Consider the following 16,759-nt stretch of genomic DNA (forward strand, 5'->3'; position numbering starts at 1 on the left):
GCCTTCAGCTATCCCTCACAACTCCCCCATACGCTTGCATGTCTAAAGGGCATATGTACCTATGAAACTGGCTGACCTGTTGCATGTGGACTTGGCAGCTGAAGACATCTGTGTTGGTCCCATGTTCATATGTGCCTGCATTGCTGAAAAAAATGTTTTAATATATACAAATGAGTCTCTAGGAGCAATGATGACATTGCCTTTACACCTAGAGGCTCTGCTCTTTCTGCAACTGCCGAGCTCTCTGCACTGTGATTTACAGGGCCAAGTGTGATCACACTACACTACCTGGCCCTGTCAATCAAAGTTCAGAGGACGTGGCAGTTGCAGAGGCAGCAGAGCCTTTAGGTGTGATGGCAACACCCCGTAAGTCCTAGAGGATCATTTCTGTATACTAAAACATAATTTTTCATCTGCAGAAAGATGCCCCTAAACTGAAAGCCACACTGCAAAAAAAAAATCTACAAAACACCATGGGGCAGATTATGTTTCCTATTCCAGTGTTTCTAAAAAAACCATAGGAGTTAGGGGCACCTAATGTATTACCAGGCATGCACTTCTTTTTAAATTAGGCAACTCTTTCGGCAGTCCATGCAGCTGTCTGCTTACTGATGACATTTCAGTGACTCACACCGGCTCCCCGCCTCCTACAGTCACTGCTGCTCTACCATTCAGCTTAAAGAGGACCTTTTCATCAGTTTTGACATAGGCTAATTATGGTATTATATGGGGGATTCAGTCAGCACAACCCTGTATGCAGGTGCACATCGCTATGGCGAAATACACATACAGTCGCAAAAACACAAATGCAATAGCACTCTGCAACCAGCACTCTGCCCTGCCTCCATGCTGGATGCTGAATGAGGCATTGGTGTACATTTTGGCCAAAGCGTAATAAGCTACTCACCACGTCAAGGTCGCCTCTATGAGTGGTCCCTAACACTAGTTCCTACCTGTTTATGGGCCATGATAGCCACACAAAGTCCAGGGAGTGCAGGTACAGCATGCACGCCAGGCACACTCTGCTTTTAACCCTGTCCGGTGCCATTACAGCTTTCATCGGATCCAGGGATGCAAGTACCAACATGCATGCTGAGCCCACTATATACTTCTCATGGAGCCAAATGCCTAATTACATTGTAGGGTGGCCCCCATGATGCCATGGGTGTATTTTTTTTTTCAATCCCCCCACCCCTATTAGTCCGCTGTGGCCCCCCAATGATTTGGCGCGCTGTATTATAATGAGCATTAAACTCGCAACAGGGAGGAGACACAGTCTTCTGCTGTGGGCATCTCCTTCTCCCTGGCTGTGAGCGCGATCCAATCAGAGCGGACCCTTCACAGCCAGGGAGAAGGAGCATGGCATCAGTGGGGGCCGCCCTACAAGGTAATACCATAATTAGCCTATGGCAAAACTGATGAAAGGTCCTCTTTAACACTTAGCAACACAGTGCAGAGGAGAGGGAGGAGAAGCGCTCCTCCTCTGCCTTGTTGATGCTGCAGCCAGGGCCGTTTCTAAATTTGCTGCTGCCTGAGATAAAAATTCAAATGGATCCCCTTCTTCCCATGCCAAGTTCTCAATCCAACCCCTCCCCCCAGCCCTATTGCTAAAGATACAGATGCAGGCAGATGGTTAACATGTTAAGTAAAGAAAGGCAAGAAAAAGTTAACTACATTTTTATTGGATTTCAATGGTGTTTGTCATAAGATAACCAAGCTAACACTGTGACGTGTTGTCAGAGTCAATTTTAGCTTGGCTACATCTGTATATTGAGATAGACATTAAATAACATGCAACAAAAATATACAGAAAAATTCAGCACTAAATACTTCCTACATCCAGTGATGTCTCTTTTGATACAGATGTTCTCTTTCTTTATCTTCTCCATTCTGCCCAGACTGCCATGACATCTTTCAGCCACATCTCGTTTCTGCAGAGTTCGCAACAAAGATATCTTAGATTCCTCACTTTCCATCACCCTCCTCCCCTGGTCCCCCAACATTGTTATCCTGCTACTGCTCCCACTACTGTGCCTTCTGTGTTTCCTAATGCCCTCAGATATTATATTGCAGACATAATAGTGCCATATAGTGTTGCGCGAGCATGCTCTGCCGAATACCAGTTCGGCTCAAGCACCGCTATGCTTGGGACATGGTGGTACTCGGCTGAGTACCGCATGTACTCGAGCGCAATGCTCGAGTCTCCTTCCCGCTTCTTTCGCGGCTGCTAAGCAGCCAATAAATGTGCAGGTAAGTACTGCCCTCACTGTAATGCCAGTAGCCATGTCGGCTACTGGCATTGCAGTGATTTTCTGTCCGGAACGCGTTATCTTGTGCTATATAATTGGCTCATTCTAAGTCAGGGAGAGCTGAGCATAGGAAGGGACAGAGAGTGTAGGGAGCGTAATTGAATTACATTTTTCCACAGAAACGTTTCATAGACCCGAAAGTAATTGTCTGTGACAGCAGCAATATATGTTTGTAGCGCAACCTGCGCTAAATTGCTCACTGTTAGGGAGTAGTGTTGAGTGCGAATATTCGTATTATGAATTTTTATTGCGAATATCGGCACTTCGAGAATTCGCAATATTTAGAATATAGTGCTATATTTTTTATTTTTTGTTTTTTTACACAGTACACATCAGGTGATCATCCTTCCCTTATTCTAGCTTGTGGGCCAATGAGAAGGCTTTGTCACAGCTTAGCAACATCCCTAGCAACCAATAGAAAAGTTGCCTACCCCTTACTATATAAGAACCTCCCCAGCAGCTATTTTCTAAAGTTTATTGCAGTTATGAAAGAGACAGCAGCGTCATTGCTGTGCTCTGTGCTTTGTTGTATTACATTAGACAGTTAACTTATATATATATATAATTCAGATAGTTAGGGGGAGATAGTCAGTGTAGGTTAAATTGATCTATAGTGTAGCTGAAAAAAACTCACTGAAAAAAGTGGCCTAAACGAGTGGAAATGCTCCAAACCCAGACACTGCAGCGTGTCTATAACCGGGGGAGCAATTCCTCCGCATGCGGTCCGCAGATAACGGCAATCCCCAGCAAAAAATGCGTACAATGGAGGATGCCGGGGCGGACCACATGCACCACAAGGACATCTTACACAAAATGATACATTGTGCAGATGAAAAAATATATATATACACAAATCACTGAAAAATGCACCAAAATGATACGCGAACTGACAATACTAGCAAATTTTTTGCTGGGGATTGCCATTATCTGTGGACCGCATGCAGAGGAATTGCTCCCCCAGTTCTAGACACGCGGTTACAGTGTCTGGGTTTGGAGCATTTCCACCCATTTAGGCTACTTTTTCCAGTGAGTTTTTGTCCTTATGTGTATGGAATGTGCCACTTCATTGTGGTGGTAACATTCTTTTGCATCTGGTAGCTTCTGTGTCACATGGTCTGTTTTATTCTACCTCACAGGGCGTTGGTGATACCACTATAAAGGCATGTGAGAGTCTGGCTGTGAGTTGGTTTCTAGCACTGTTCAGACCCTGTTCACACACCACGGATAGTTGAGTGGTAGGACCCCATGCTTGCTGAGACACCGTGACGTGGTGCATGAGGGCCTCGATATGTTCCTGACTGGAAGATATTGGCAAAGTTCTAAGCTTTTAACATCGGCTTGAGGAATTAGCTAGTATTGTCAGTTGCGTATCATTTTGGTGCATTTCTTTCAGTGATTTCTATTGTGTAGCTGATAGGTTCTGCTGTCCATACATACATGCTACAGACATAGTGCTGTGATGTCATAAGTTGCACGTATTGCGAAAAAATATGCGCATCATTAATTGCTGAAAATTCGCAAGCGCAAATATATTGGACCACTCTATCTGCATATAAAGCTATTCTAATGTTCTGCCGTGCCAACCATTTTCTCCAGTCTCAGGAAACTTATACCAGCTTGGAAAAGTTGCATAAGTGACTCACGCCTGTATTTTACACGCATTACGTGAATATTACATTGCCAATTTTCGCAATCAAGAATATTATCTTGAATTCTTGAATTCGCGAATATATGAGGAATATTCTACAAAATATTCGCGAAATATCGCGATTTCGAATATTGCCCCTGCCGCTCATCACTATCAGGGAGCGCTGTGCATAGGAAGGGACAGACAGTGTAGGGAGTGTAATAGAAAGAGACCCAAAAGTCCTTTTAAGGACTATTATGTGTGACAGCAGCAATACATATTTTTAGCGCCTCCTGCGCAAAATACCATGTAATAGGCCGCTGCAGACAGTTAAATTATTCGCGCCACATCTCCTGTGTAAAGTGTGCGCATCCCTAAAATATCAGTGACATCCAGTGCACTTTTACCTGTGGTACCTGTCCTGTATAACGTTTCCTCATCACAAATGCCTTTGTAACTTTTTTTGCACATAAACTTCCAAATCCTACTCTACTGTACGTGTGACATACTTTCAAGCATATATCACATTTAAAATGAAGAAGGCGATCAGTAAGGGACGGGGAAGTGTCCGTGATGCTGATGGTGCACGCAGAGGCCATGGCACTGGGCCCGGAGAAACAGTGCCTGCTGCCAGAGCACAAGAAAAACAATCATCCAAAATACCTAGCCTCATGTCCCAGTTTGCAGGGCAGCGCAGGACACCACTCTTGAAGTCAGACCAGTGCGACCAGGTGGTCAGTTGAATTGCAGCAGATAATGCTGCCAGTCAGTTAAGCACCACCCTGTCTTCCACCAAGTCCAGTCTCAGTCGCCAGGAGTCTGGTCAACACAATCCTCACCCTGATCCTCCATCCTTCCACCATTTACAGTCTGGCCAAACAAGTGATCCCACACTTGGATATTCCGAGGACCTCTTTTCATCGCCATTACTTGATTTGGCACTCTCGCCAAGCATGCTTGAAGATGAACATGAAATCTTGTGCCCTGATTCCCAACCTCTTGAACATCCACAGTCACAAGAACATGACGGTGGGGAAAGGCAATTAGTGTTTAATGAGGTGGATGATAATGAGACACAGTTTCCAATGAGTCAACCGCAATTACTGTCTCAAGAGGTTGATGAAGAGGATGAGACACAGTTGTCAATCACTGAGGTTGTGGTTAGGTCAACAAATCAGGAGGATGATCAGAGTGAGGAAGTGGAAGAGGAAGTGGTGGACGAAGAGGTCACTGACCCAACATGGGAAGGTGGAAAGCCAAGCGAGGACAGCAGTACAGAGGGGGAGGGATCTGCAGCACCGGAACAGGCTGGAAGAGGCAGTGGGGTGGAGAAGGTGGGCCACACCACACAGGCCCGCAACTGTTCCACGGAGAAACCCCTTGCGGAAATCTCCTTTGCCAAGGGGTAGATGTTCCGGAGTATGGTGCTTTTTTGAGGAAAGTGCGGACGACAGAAGAATAGTTGTTTGCAACCTGTGCTATACGAAAATGAGCCGGGGCGTGAACACTAGTGCAGTGTCCCACTAGATGACCGTGGGCACCGCAAACGTGTTTTAATTATGTATTAATGTCATGTAATATGCCTGTATTTTGTATTTTATCTCCTGTCATATTCTCCCATGTCACAATGTGATTCTACATGCAAATATCCTTTACACAGGCCTAGTCAGGGTCCACTACACTTGTTTCCTCCACAAGATGGAGCAGTGTCATTGTGTATATATAGCTTAGCTCAGACCTAAGTTAGGCAGTTCAGATCAAACCAGATCAAATGAGCTCAGGTCAATCCAGTTGAGGATTCAGTTCAAAGCAGTTCTCTCATGAGCTTAGTCAGAAAGCAACAGCAATGTAGCTGAATACCTGAAGGGAAGCCTATTCACAGCCTCTCTGCTCTGTCCCTGTTGGCTCCACAGTCCAGTGTTAAAGCCTGCAACTATTCTACCTAGTGGTGAGAAATCCACTCCTATAGATCGCTCTTCCAGCATGACCAATGTCCAAATTGCATGCAGCCGAGTATATAAGGAATTATCAAGTTTTTATGCAAGACAAAAGATTAGCAAGATAGCTATTACCTGAAGACTTATTAGGCACCTTTGTAGTAGGTGTAGGAGACAGCATGAAGCTTCCACACCTCCAGTTCAAACTCTGAGGACAGTTAGGCCAACTGTCAGTACAACATTGGAATAGAAGTTCCAGGATTTAGAAAAGCACCTTCAACCAAGGTTAGAATAAGGCCGGAGTTTTGACCAGTGTAAGACTTTCATATTTTATAAGCCTAGTCTAATCAGTAGCTTTCTTATCTATTTCAAGAGCCTGTATTTCACTGAGGACTTGCATTTCCCTTTCCCCATATGCATGGGAGATTGTGCTTAAAGGGGTTATCCCATCTTAGAAAATGGGGGCATATCGCTAGGATATGCCCCCATTGTCTGATAGGTGCGGGTCCCACCTCTGGGACCCGCACCTACAACGAGAACGGAGCCGGGGAGAGTTGTGGCTGGAGGACCCCGGGTTTCCCAGGGTCCGTCCACCACCAGGCACAGCTCCCCGCCTCTCCCATTGAAGTGAATGGGAGCGCACCGCGCATGCGCGGCCAACGCTCCCATTCATTTCTATGGGGCCGACGGAAATAGCCGAGCCAGCGCTCGGCTATTTTCAGGAGCTCCATAGAAATGAACGGAGGGCGGCTGCACATGCGCAGTGCGCCCTCCTCCACTTTCTCCGCTCCGTTCTCCTTGTAGGTGCGGGACCCGCACCTATCAGACAATGGGAGCATATCCTAGTGATATGCCCCCATTGTCTAAGATGGGATAACCCCTTTAATGCCGGGCTGTATCAAGAGACTGTTTTAATACTTTGGATGTACTGTTATCAGGAGTTATCTTCAGTAAAGTTCCACCCTGGATTTCATCCTTCCTGTCTCAGTCTCAAGTTCCTCAATTGACACTACAGTAAATGGTTGTACCTCCATACAAAAAGTACTGGCATCACGACTCCAAGGGACCTTGCCATAGGCACATTAATACAGACCACCAAGGGCACCTCGAACCACCATCTGGCCAGTGTCCCTTACACCAGAGTGTGCCCCAGAGAATCCTTGTGCCGTTCTCCTTTCACTTATGCGAGCCTGCCCAGGGACGACATAACCGTGAGTAACCAGAACTGTATTTACCTCGGCCCACCTATTGCTCACACCGTGACCTCACGCATAATTCCCCTGTTAGGTCTGGCATGCCGCACTAGCAACCTCACCACCACCAGCATGATCCGCCACATGGCATCCAAGCACCGGCATCCAAGCGACGAACGCCTGGGTCGACAATCTGTGTCTGCAGGTCACACCACTGCCTCCTCTTCCCCTGTGTTACGTGCTGGCCAATCCCCTGTCGAAGGCGCAGGCCCGGATGCATCCCGCACTGGACCTTCGCAAGCACCATCAGCGACCACATCCACTTCCGTTTCCCAGTGCAGCTTATAAATGTCCTTACCCCAGGTATTTGAAAGCAAGAGCAAATACGCAACCACCCACCCACAGGCCATAGAACTAAATGCACAATTTTCCAAATTACTGGCCCTGAAAATGTTGCCATTTAGGCTTGTGGACGCTGAGGCCTTCCGCAGCCTGATGAAGGCGGCCGTCCCTCGTTATGCAGTCCCCAGCCGCCACTATTTTTCACGGTGTGCCGTGCCCGCCTTACACCAACATGTGTCCCGTAACATCACACATGCCCTGACCAACGCAGTTACTAGGAAGGTCCACTTAACCACGACAAGTGCATTCGGCCAGGGATGCTACATTTCCCTGACGGCACACTGGGTGAACGTTATGGAGGCCGGGGGCGAGTCGTACCCTGGGATGGAACAGGTGCTACCGATGCCAAGGATTGCGGGCCCTACATCGATCAGGGTTTCCGCCAGCACCTACGTTATTGGCTCCAACCCCCACTTCTCCTCCTCCGCCTCCACTTCCACCTCCAAATTATCCGCGTGCAGCACCAGTCAGTCAGTCATCAGTTGGTAGCTGGAAGCAGTGTAGCACTGCAGTGGGGAAGCGTCAACAGGCCATGCATGAAGCTGATATGCTTAGAATACAAACAGCACACCGCCGCAGAGCTGTGGCAGGGGATAAGAGACCAGACTAAGCTGTGTCTCTTGCCACTCAACCTAGAACCAGGCATAGTTGTGTCTGATAATGGCCGTAACTTGGTGGCAGCTTGGGAGCTCAGCAAGCTCAGACACATCCCATGCCTAGCCCACCTGTTCAACCTTGTGGTTCAGCGGTTTCTCAAAACCTACCCCAATTTGCCTGAGCTACTGGTGAAGGTGCGCCGTGTGTGTGCACAGTTCCGCAAGTCACAGCTTCAGCCGGTCTGTCAACGCTGCAGTAGCGCTTGAAATTGCCAGCTCACACTACTGGGTGTCCAAGCTGAACACGTGGCACGAACTGGCGCTCTACGCCTTGGAGGTGCTGGGCTGCCCTGCCGCCAGCGTTTTGTCTGAGGAAAGCGGATGATATAATTGTTTAGAGGGTCATCTCACCAGCAGGCCCTCACCTACAATCTTTTACAGGGTCAGCTCAGCTTCAGGCCCTCACATATAATTTTTTAGAGGGTTAGCTCACCAGCAGGCCTTCACCTACAATCTTTTACTGGGTCAGCTCACCAGCAGGCCCGCACATAAAATCTTTTACTGGGTCAGCTCACCTGAAGGCCCTCGCATTAAATTTTTTAGAGGGTCAGCTCACCAGCAGGCCCGCACCTAAAATCTTTTACTGGGTCAGCTCACCTGCAGGACCTCACATAATTATGCCTAATAGGTAATTTGCATGCATGCTGCCTTGCTTGGATGTGGTAGCCGTAGCTGTTTCCGTGGCTCCCTCTCCGGAATCGAACCATGGTTCCCCCGTTACCCATGGTTTACATGGTTTGGACGGAAAATAACATCGAAAGTTGATAGGGCAGACATCCGAATGTATCGTTTCCGTGACGGGGACGTGTGATCGTCCCCAGGTTATCTAGAGTCACCAAAGCGGCAGCAGGCCCTCGCCCATAATGTTTTAGATGGTCAGATCAGCAGGCCCTTGCTCCAAATGTTTTTGAGGATCACCAGCAGGCCATCACATCAATCATAATTTTTCAAGGCTGTGTATGATGCCCTCCTTTATGTGTAACAAAAGGTGTATTGGAGTGCCGGTTCCTTGTAATTTTTGGCAGCCCTTTCACTTAGTGCATAGGCTTTATGAGTGTAGGAGTCCCACCACATGAACAATTGTACCACAATGTGAATGAGGCCCTCTTTTGTGTGATATACAGGTTGTATCGGAGTGCCTCTTCCTTGTAATTTTTGGCAGGACTTGCACTTTATATACAAGTAAATATACAGGAAAGAATGTTTCCCATCAATTTTTCCTCTAAAATCAATTTTTTCTTCGGTTTTGTGCGTATTATTGTTAGTCTGTAAAAGTGGCATACTATTCGGACAACATCATTCCCAGCAGCGACCTGCGAAATACAAGATGCATTCAGACATCCATGCTGTTCCAGAACCATTTTGGTGGTGTTTCCATGAATTTCTGACATTTTCCTATGAACCAGGCACCCTCCCCTCTTCAGAGCAGGGGGTACCTGGTTTAATGCTCGGGTTCTCCCATTGACTTCCATTATAGATCGGGTGCTCGGTCGAGCACCCGAACATCCCTATGTGTTCCGCCCGAGCCCCCGGACACCCGAGCACTATGGTGCTCAATCAACACTAGTGCCATACAGATAGTTTCCCCATAGTAATATTCCTCCCAGACTGCTCTCAATAGTAACAGTGGTCCCCAAAGTCCCACCAATACTACTTCCCTTCCAGAGTGGCCTTATTAGTAAGAGTGCCCCTAATAGTGATAATACTTCTTGCCCACCATATTGTAGCCAATAATAGTAATGCCCCCATAGTATCCCCAGTAGTAACAATGCCCCCCACAGAGGCCTAAATAAATAAATAAAAAGCCCTCCTTCCATCGTACCCTCAGTGGTAATAAGGCTCCCTGTAGTGCCCTCAGTAGTATTAAGGGATCCCTATAGGATGCTCTTAGTAGAAATAAGGACAATCTATAACGCACTTCCATAGAACTCTCAGTAGTAATAATGCCCTCCACCACTGCCCACAGTATTTATAATGTTCCCTGCAGTGCCCCAGTAATTATAATGCACCCTGTAGTTCCTCAATGATTTATAATGCCCCTGCAGTGCCCCCTGTAGTTATAATCTTCTCTGTAGTGCCCCTATAAATTGCCCCAGCCCCTCCAATATTCTGGCCCATGTAAATGATATCACTCCCCTAACTCCAGCATACACTAGCATGTAATATTTTTTTTTTGTTATACACTGTTATATACTGCTGTATACCACTAAACACTGTTATTTACTGATGTACACCACTATACACTGTTATATACTGCTATATACTGTTATACAGTGTTATATACTACTGTATACTGTTATACACTGTTATGTACTGCTGTATACTATTAAACACTGTTATATACTGCTGTATACTGCTATACACTGTTATATACTGCTGTATATCACTATATAGATGATATCATGGGAGGAACTGGATGAGTATTTACAGTTTTTTTTTTTTTCACTTCCTGTGAAGGGGGCACATATCTGGGCATATCTACTGTGAAGGGAGCACATATCTTGGCATATTTACTGTGAAGGGGGCACATATCAACTTTGAGGGGGGACTTATCTTAGCATATCTACTGTGACGGGGCAAATATCTTGAAATATCCACTATGAAGGGGGCACATATCTTACCATATTTTGGGATATCAATTGTAAGAGGGCACATATCTTGGCATATCTGCTGTGAAGGTGGCACATATTTTGGCATATCTGCTGTGAGGGGGCACAAATCTTGGCATAACTACTATGAGGAGGCACATATCTGGGCATAACCACTGTGAGGGGGCACATCTGGGCATAGCTATTGTAAAAGGGCACATCTGCACCTAACCATTGTAAGGGGGCACATCTGGGCATACCTAATGTGACTTGGCGTAGATTCATAAGCTGGGCCGTCTGCAGATATGTAAAGTCTTTGTGGTCAGCGAAGATCATCACCGGATGCTGGGCCCCTTCCAATAGATAACGCCACTCCTCCAAGGCTAGTTTTATTGCCAGAAGCTCTCTATTTCCTATATAGTAATTCCTCGTGGCAGAGGAGAAGAGCTTGGAGAAAAATCTGCAGGTAAACATCATGCCCTTGGAACCTTTCTGTAGTAAAACAGCACCAGCTACTATGGAGGAGGCATCCACTTCTGAAAAGAATTGGCTGGAGACATCTGGATCGTGCAGGAGCAGAGGCAAAATACTTCTTTAATTAGACAAAGGTAGCTTCAACTTCTGGAGTCCAGACTCTGGTGTTCACCCCTTTCTTAATAAGGGTGGAGATCGAGGAAGTCAGAGACAAAAAATTAGGAATAAACTGGCGATAATAATGTGCAAAACCTAGAAAGCTCTGTATGGTGCGAAGACCCTGTGGGTGGGGCCACTCCATTACTACATTAAGCTTTTCAGGTTCCATCTGCAACCCAGTATCAGACATAATGTATCCCAGGAACAGTAAAATAGACTTCTCAAGGACGCATTTTTCAAGTTTGGCATAAAGTTGAATCTCTATCAACCATGCATGCCTACAGTGAGAGGTCAAATCCAGAGAATAGATCAGAATATCATTCAGGTACACTATCACACAGATATAAAGCAGGTCCCGGAAGATGTTGTTTATGAACTCCTGGAATACCACGGGAGCATTACACAGATTGAAGGGCATAATGAGATAATCCTAGTGACCATCTCGGGTGCTAAAAGCCATCTTCCACTCGTCGCCCTCACGAATGCAGATAAGGTTATATGCACTGCTTAGGTCTCATTTTGTGAAGACCTTAGCTCTCCAAATCAGTCAAAGAGTTCAGAGATTAGTGGTAGAGGGTATCAATTCTTGACCGTGACCTCATTCAGACCTCGATTATCGATACAGGGCCATAAGGATTCATTTTTTCTGGAGAAACAAGAACCCGGCACCGGCAGACAAAGTAGATTTCCAGATAAACTCCCTCTCGAGATTCAATTCAGGATTAGAAAAACATAGCTACTTTGTTCCAGTAACGATACTGTCCTTGTCCATGGGTTGTGTCTGATAATATTGCTCAGCTCCATGAATGGTGCTGAGCTGCATTACTACACACAACCTGCAGACAGGTTTGGTGCTGTTTTTGAAAGAAAGTAGCCATACTTTTCTGATCCTTTAAATACAATAGTGGAAAAAGTCAACTTTTGTGCACCAGAAACTTAATGTCAAAAACATGCATCTCATTCCAGTGCAAATTAAATCAAGCCATAAGAAATGCCTTGATAAACCTGATAAAATTACCTGATAAAATTCAGATTATACCAGATGACAGTTCTGAATACAACCCTGCCCTCCCTAGAAAGAAGGATAGGAGTTTCCTGCATACTTTCATGCTTTGGCTATGTCTATACATAGCACTAGACTGTTATTCATATTTTATGCATTTTTCTGTGTCTCTTGAGAATGAATAAACATGAGATGTTAGAAAACTGGCAGTGGCACTAAAAAGAAATGTTCAACATGGAGCTGCCCCAGTTTTTACAGCAACAAGTTTGATATAACATCCTTTCATGTTTAATCCTTGAAGCCAGAGTGACTTGACTAAATAGTGGATATGAAGAGATCCGTTTCCTCCAGAAGGTCAGTGTATTTGGTTGCAGTCAATTACATCATCCTCAAGTTTTATTTAAACCTCATTAACTTCTGAAGACCTTCTCACCGATTTCCAGGAACACAGAGCACTTAGCTATGCCCTTTATTAATGCATTGTGCTTAGTGCCAGTCTGTGCCCACCCCTTGATGGATCTCTTGTTCCCATTAGTGTGAATGGAGCACTATGCTTGGCAGCTTTTATAAATGCATTAGTACCATATTATTTTCAGTGGCAGTCACATAGTTTTTTTTTTTATTTCTTTGATCAACAAACATTATTTCTATGCATTATATGTCTATCCTTTACTGTTAATCTGATGCGTGCCTTCAGTTTAATTTTTTGAGCATTAGGATGGTCCTCCTATTCAAAGGACTATACTGTATATTTAAAATGAAAAACTTTAAAAACGTATTTTGTTTCCGACAGAAACAGTTAATGATGAGAAATTAGAAACAGGTCTATTTGTAGAACTCACCAATTCTTTACCAGTCCTGATAAAATATGAACACTATGACAATGATATTAAGGCACCTTGCAGATGAACATCGCGGATTAGGTCCGAATGCGTTGCGGGCGAGTTCCGGGAAAATCGAATGATTCTGCAAGCAAGTTCAGTGAGTTTTGTGTCTGCGATTGCGTTCGTTGATAATTTTTTTCCGTGCGAATGAAATGCGTTTTAATGCGTTTTGCACGCGTGTGATAAAAAAAATGAATGTTTACTAACTAGCAACCATCCGTAAAAAACGCATCGCATCCACACTTACTTGCGGATGCAATGCGTTTTTCACGCAGCCGCATTCACTTCTAGTGGGCCAGCGTTGCGTAAAAAACGCAGGATATAGAACATGCTGTGATTTTCACGCAATGCGCAAGTGATGCGTGAAAAACAACGCTCATGTACACAAACCCATTGAAATAAATGGGTCAAGATTCAGTGCGGGCGCTATGTGTTCACGTCACACATTGCACCCACGTGGAAAACTCGCTCATGTGAAAGGGGCCTAATAGTGCAGGGATGGGTATTATGGAGGAGTTTTGGCAATCCTGTGTATAGGGTGTGTACACATCCAAGTCGATAACCTGCATACATGATTACTTAAAGGGTTTCTGTCACCCCACAAAACTCATTTTTTTTTTTTTGGATAGTTAGATTCCTTATAGGGCGATATAGGAGAATATAATAGTCTTACTTACTTTCATGTGGCCGATTCTTTATAAAACGAAGTTTTATAATATGTAAATGAGGGCTCTACCAGCAAGTAGGGCATCTACTTGCTGGTAGCCGCAGCAGCAATCCGCCCCCTCGCCGTGTTGATTGACAGGGCCAGCCGTGATCTCCTCCTCCGGCCGGCCCTGTCAGTAATTCAAAAATTGCGCGCCTCTGGTCATTCGGCGCAGGCGCTCTGAGATGAGGAGGCTCGTCTCCTCAGTGCGCCTGCGCCGATGACATCAGCGAAAGAGAAGACGTCATCGGCGCAGGCGCACTGAGGGAGTGCTGAGGAGACGAGCCTCCTCATCTCAGAGCGCCTGCGCCGAATGACCAGAGGCACGCGATTTTTGAATTACTGACAGGGCCGGCCGGAGGAGGAGATCCCGGCTGGCCCTGTCAATCAACACGGCGAGGGGGCGGATTGCTGCTGCGGCTACCAGCAAGTAGACGCCCTACTTGCTGGAAGAGCCCTCATTTACATATTATAAAACTTCGTTTTATAAAGAATCGGCCGCATGAAAGTAAGTAAGACTATTATATTCTCCTATATCGCCCTATAAGGAATCTAACTATCCAAAAAAAAAAAAAAGAGTTTTGTGGGGTGACAGAAACCCTCTAAGACATTACTTACCTTATTGTCACATTGAAAGATTAACCCCTTCCCTCCCTGCACTATAATAATACGTTGCGGCAGGTCTAGTGCCGAGCACCTATCAAAACCACTTTCAGTCCCCACAGGACCGAAAGTGTGACATGTCATCTACATGCACATCACCGCTTTTGGCCTATCAATGTCCCCAGCGGTAATTTGTCAGTAATAGCACATGCCCACTGAAGTTAAAGGGGTTATCCCACTTAGCAGTTTCATACTTACCTGCTGCCACCGCGCGTTCACTTCCTGGATTCTGGCTGGGGGCGGGCTTCATCTTGATTGAAGTCTTCTCCCGGCCGGGCCGCGCGCTGGACTGAACGCGCACGCTGCCGTGCATGCGCAATGTGACTTATTTCTGGCCAGTATAGTACAGAGCCGGCGTGCGCGTTCGCAGCTCTGTACTATTCTGGCCGGGAAGAAGTCACCGTCGCGCATGCGCGGCAGCGTGCGCGTTCAGGACAGCGAGTGGCCCGGCCGGGAGAAAAGAAGAAGTCTTCTGGGCAAGCGCGACCATCGGGATTTTGCGGAAGAGCGATGGTCGTAACCAGGGGAGACCGAGTCACAACAATAAGGTAAGTGGGGATGAATTTTCTCCTAATCGGTGGGAATTTGTTAATAAAGTATATTTACAAAAATGATCACTGTCAAATCATTAACAGATTTAACAGTGATCATTATGATGGGATAACCCCTTTAAGGCAGGGAAAATCTAGCATCCAAATGTGGAGAAAATCAGTAAGTCCTGTCACGGATCCTCAGCCAATCCAAGCCCAAAACAACATCAGGAATTACAGGAATGGATCCAGCTGACTTGATAAAACACCAGCTTTATTGTAGTACTCAGATTAAAAACCGCACATCATCAGAGCGGACTTGTCGCGTTTTGACCGTACAATAGTTATTGTGTGTCTGAAAGAACAAAAAAAAAGCATATAGTATTCTTCAGTAAAGCAAAAAAAAATAAAAAATATTATGTTGCGCGCCCATGCAGGTGTCCCATTGACTCTTCAGTGGAACAAAATAAGGACATGGAGGCAGCACCAATAAAGTAGTGGAATAAAAAGGTTCTTTTAATCCATGTTATGGCAGCGCAAACACATGTGTTTGAATACGTTCTGTTAGATATAGAATGACCGTGCATTACTATTAGGCCCTTTTCACACGGGCGAGAATTCCGCGTGGGTGCAATGCGTGAGGTGAACGCATTGCACCCGCACTGAATCCGGACCCATTCACTTCAATAGGGCTGTGCACATGAGCGGTGATTTTCACGCATCACTTGTGCGTTGCGTGAAAATCGCAGCATGCTCTATATTATACACTGCTCAGAAAAATAAAGGGAACACAAAAATAACACATCCTAGATCTGAATTAATTAAATATTCTTCTGAAATACTTTGTTCTTTACATAGTTGAATGTGCTGACAACAAAATCACACAAAAAAAAAAAATGGAAATCAAATTTTTCAACCCATAGAGGTCTGGATTTGGAGTCACACTCAAAATTAAAGTGGAAAAACACACTACAGGCTGATCCAACTTTGATGTAATGTCCTTAAAACAAGTCAAAATGAGGCTCAGTAGTGTGTGTGGCCTCCACGTGCCTGTATGACCTCCCTACAACGCCTGTGCATGCTCCTGATGAGGTGGTGGACGGTCTCCTGAGGGATCTCCTCCCAGACCTGGACTAAAGCATCTGCCAACTCCTGGACAGTCTGTGGTGCAACGTGACATTGGTGGATAGAGCGAGACATGATGTCCCAGATGTGCTCAATTGGATTCAGGTTTGGGGAACGGGCGGGCCAGTCCATAGCATCAATGCCTTCGTCTTGCAGGAACTGCTGACACACTCCAGCCACATGAGGTCTAGCATTGTCTTGCATTAGGAGGAACCCAGGGCCAACCGCACCAGCATATGGTCTCACAAGGGGTCTGAGGATCTCATCTCGGTACCTAATGGCAGTCAGGCTACCTCTGGCGAGCACATGGAGGGCTGTGCGGCCCTCCAAAGAAATGCCACCCCACACCATTACTGACCCAATGCCAAACCGGTCATGCTGGAGGATGTTGCAGGCAGCAGAACGTTCTCCACGGCGTCTCCAGACTCTGTCACGTCTGTCACATGTGCTCAGTGTGAACCTGCTTTCATCTGTGAAGAGCACAGGGCGCCAGTGGCGAATTT

Source organism: Bufo bufo, chromosome 4 (genome assembly GCF_905171765.1).
Source record: "Bufo bufo chromosome 4, aBufBuf1.1, whole genome shotgun sequence".
NCBI lineage: Eukaryota > Metazoa > Chordata > Amphibia > Anura > Bufonidae > Bufo > Bufo bufo.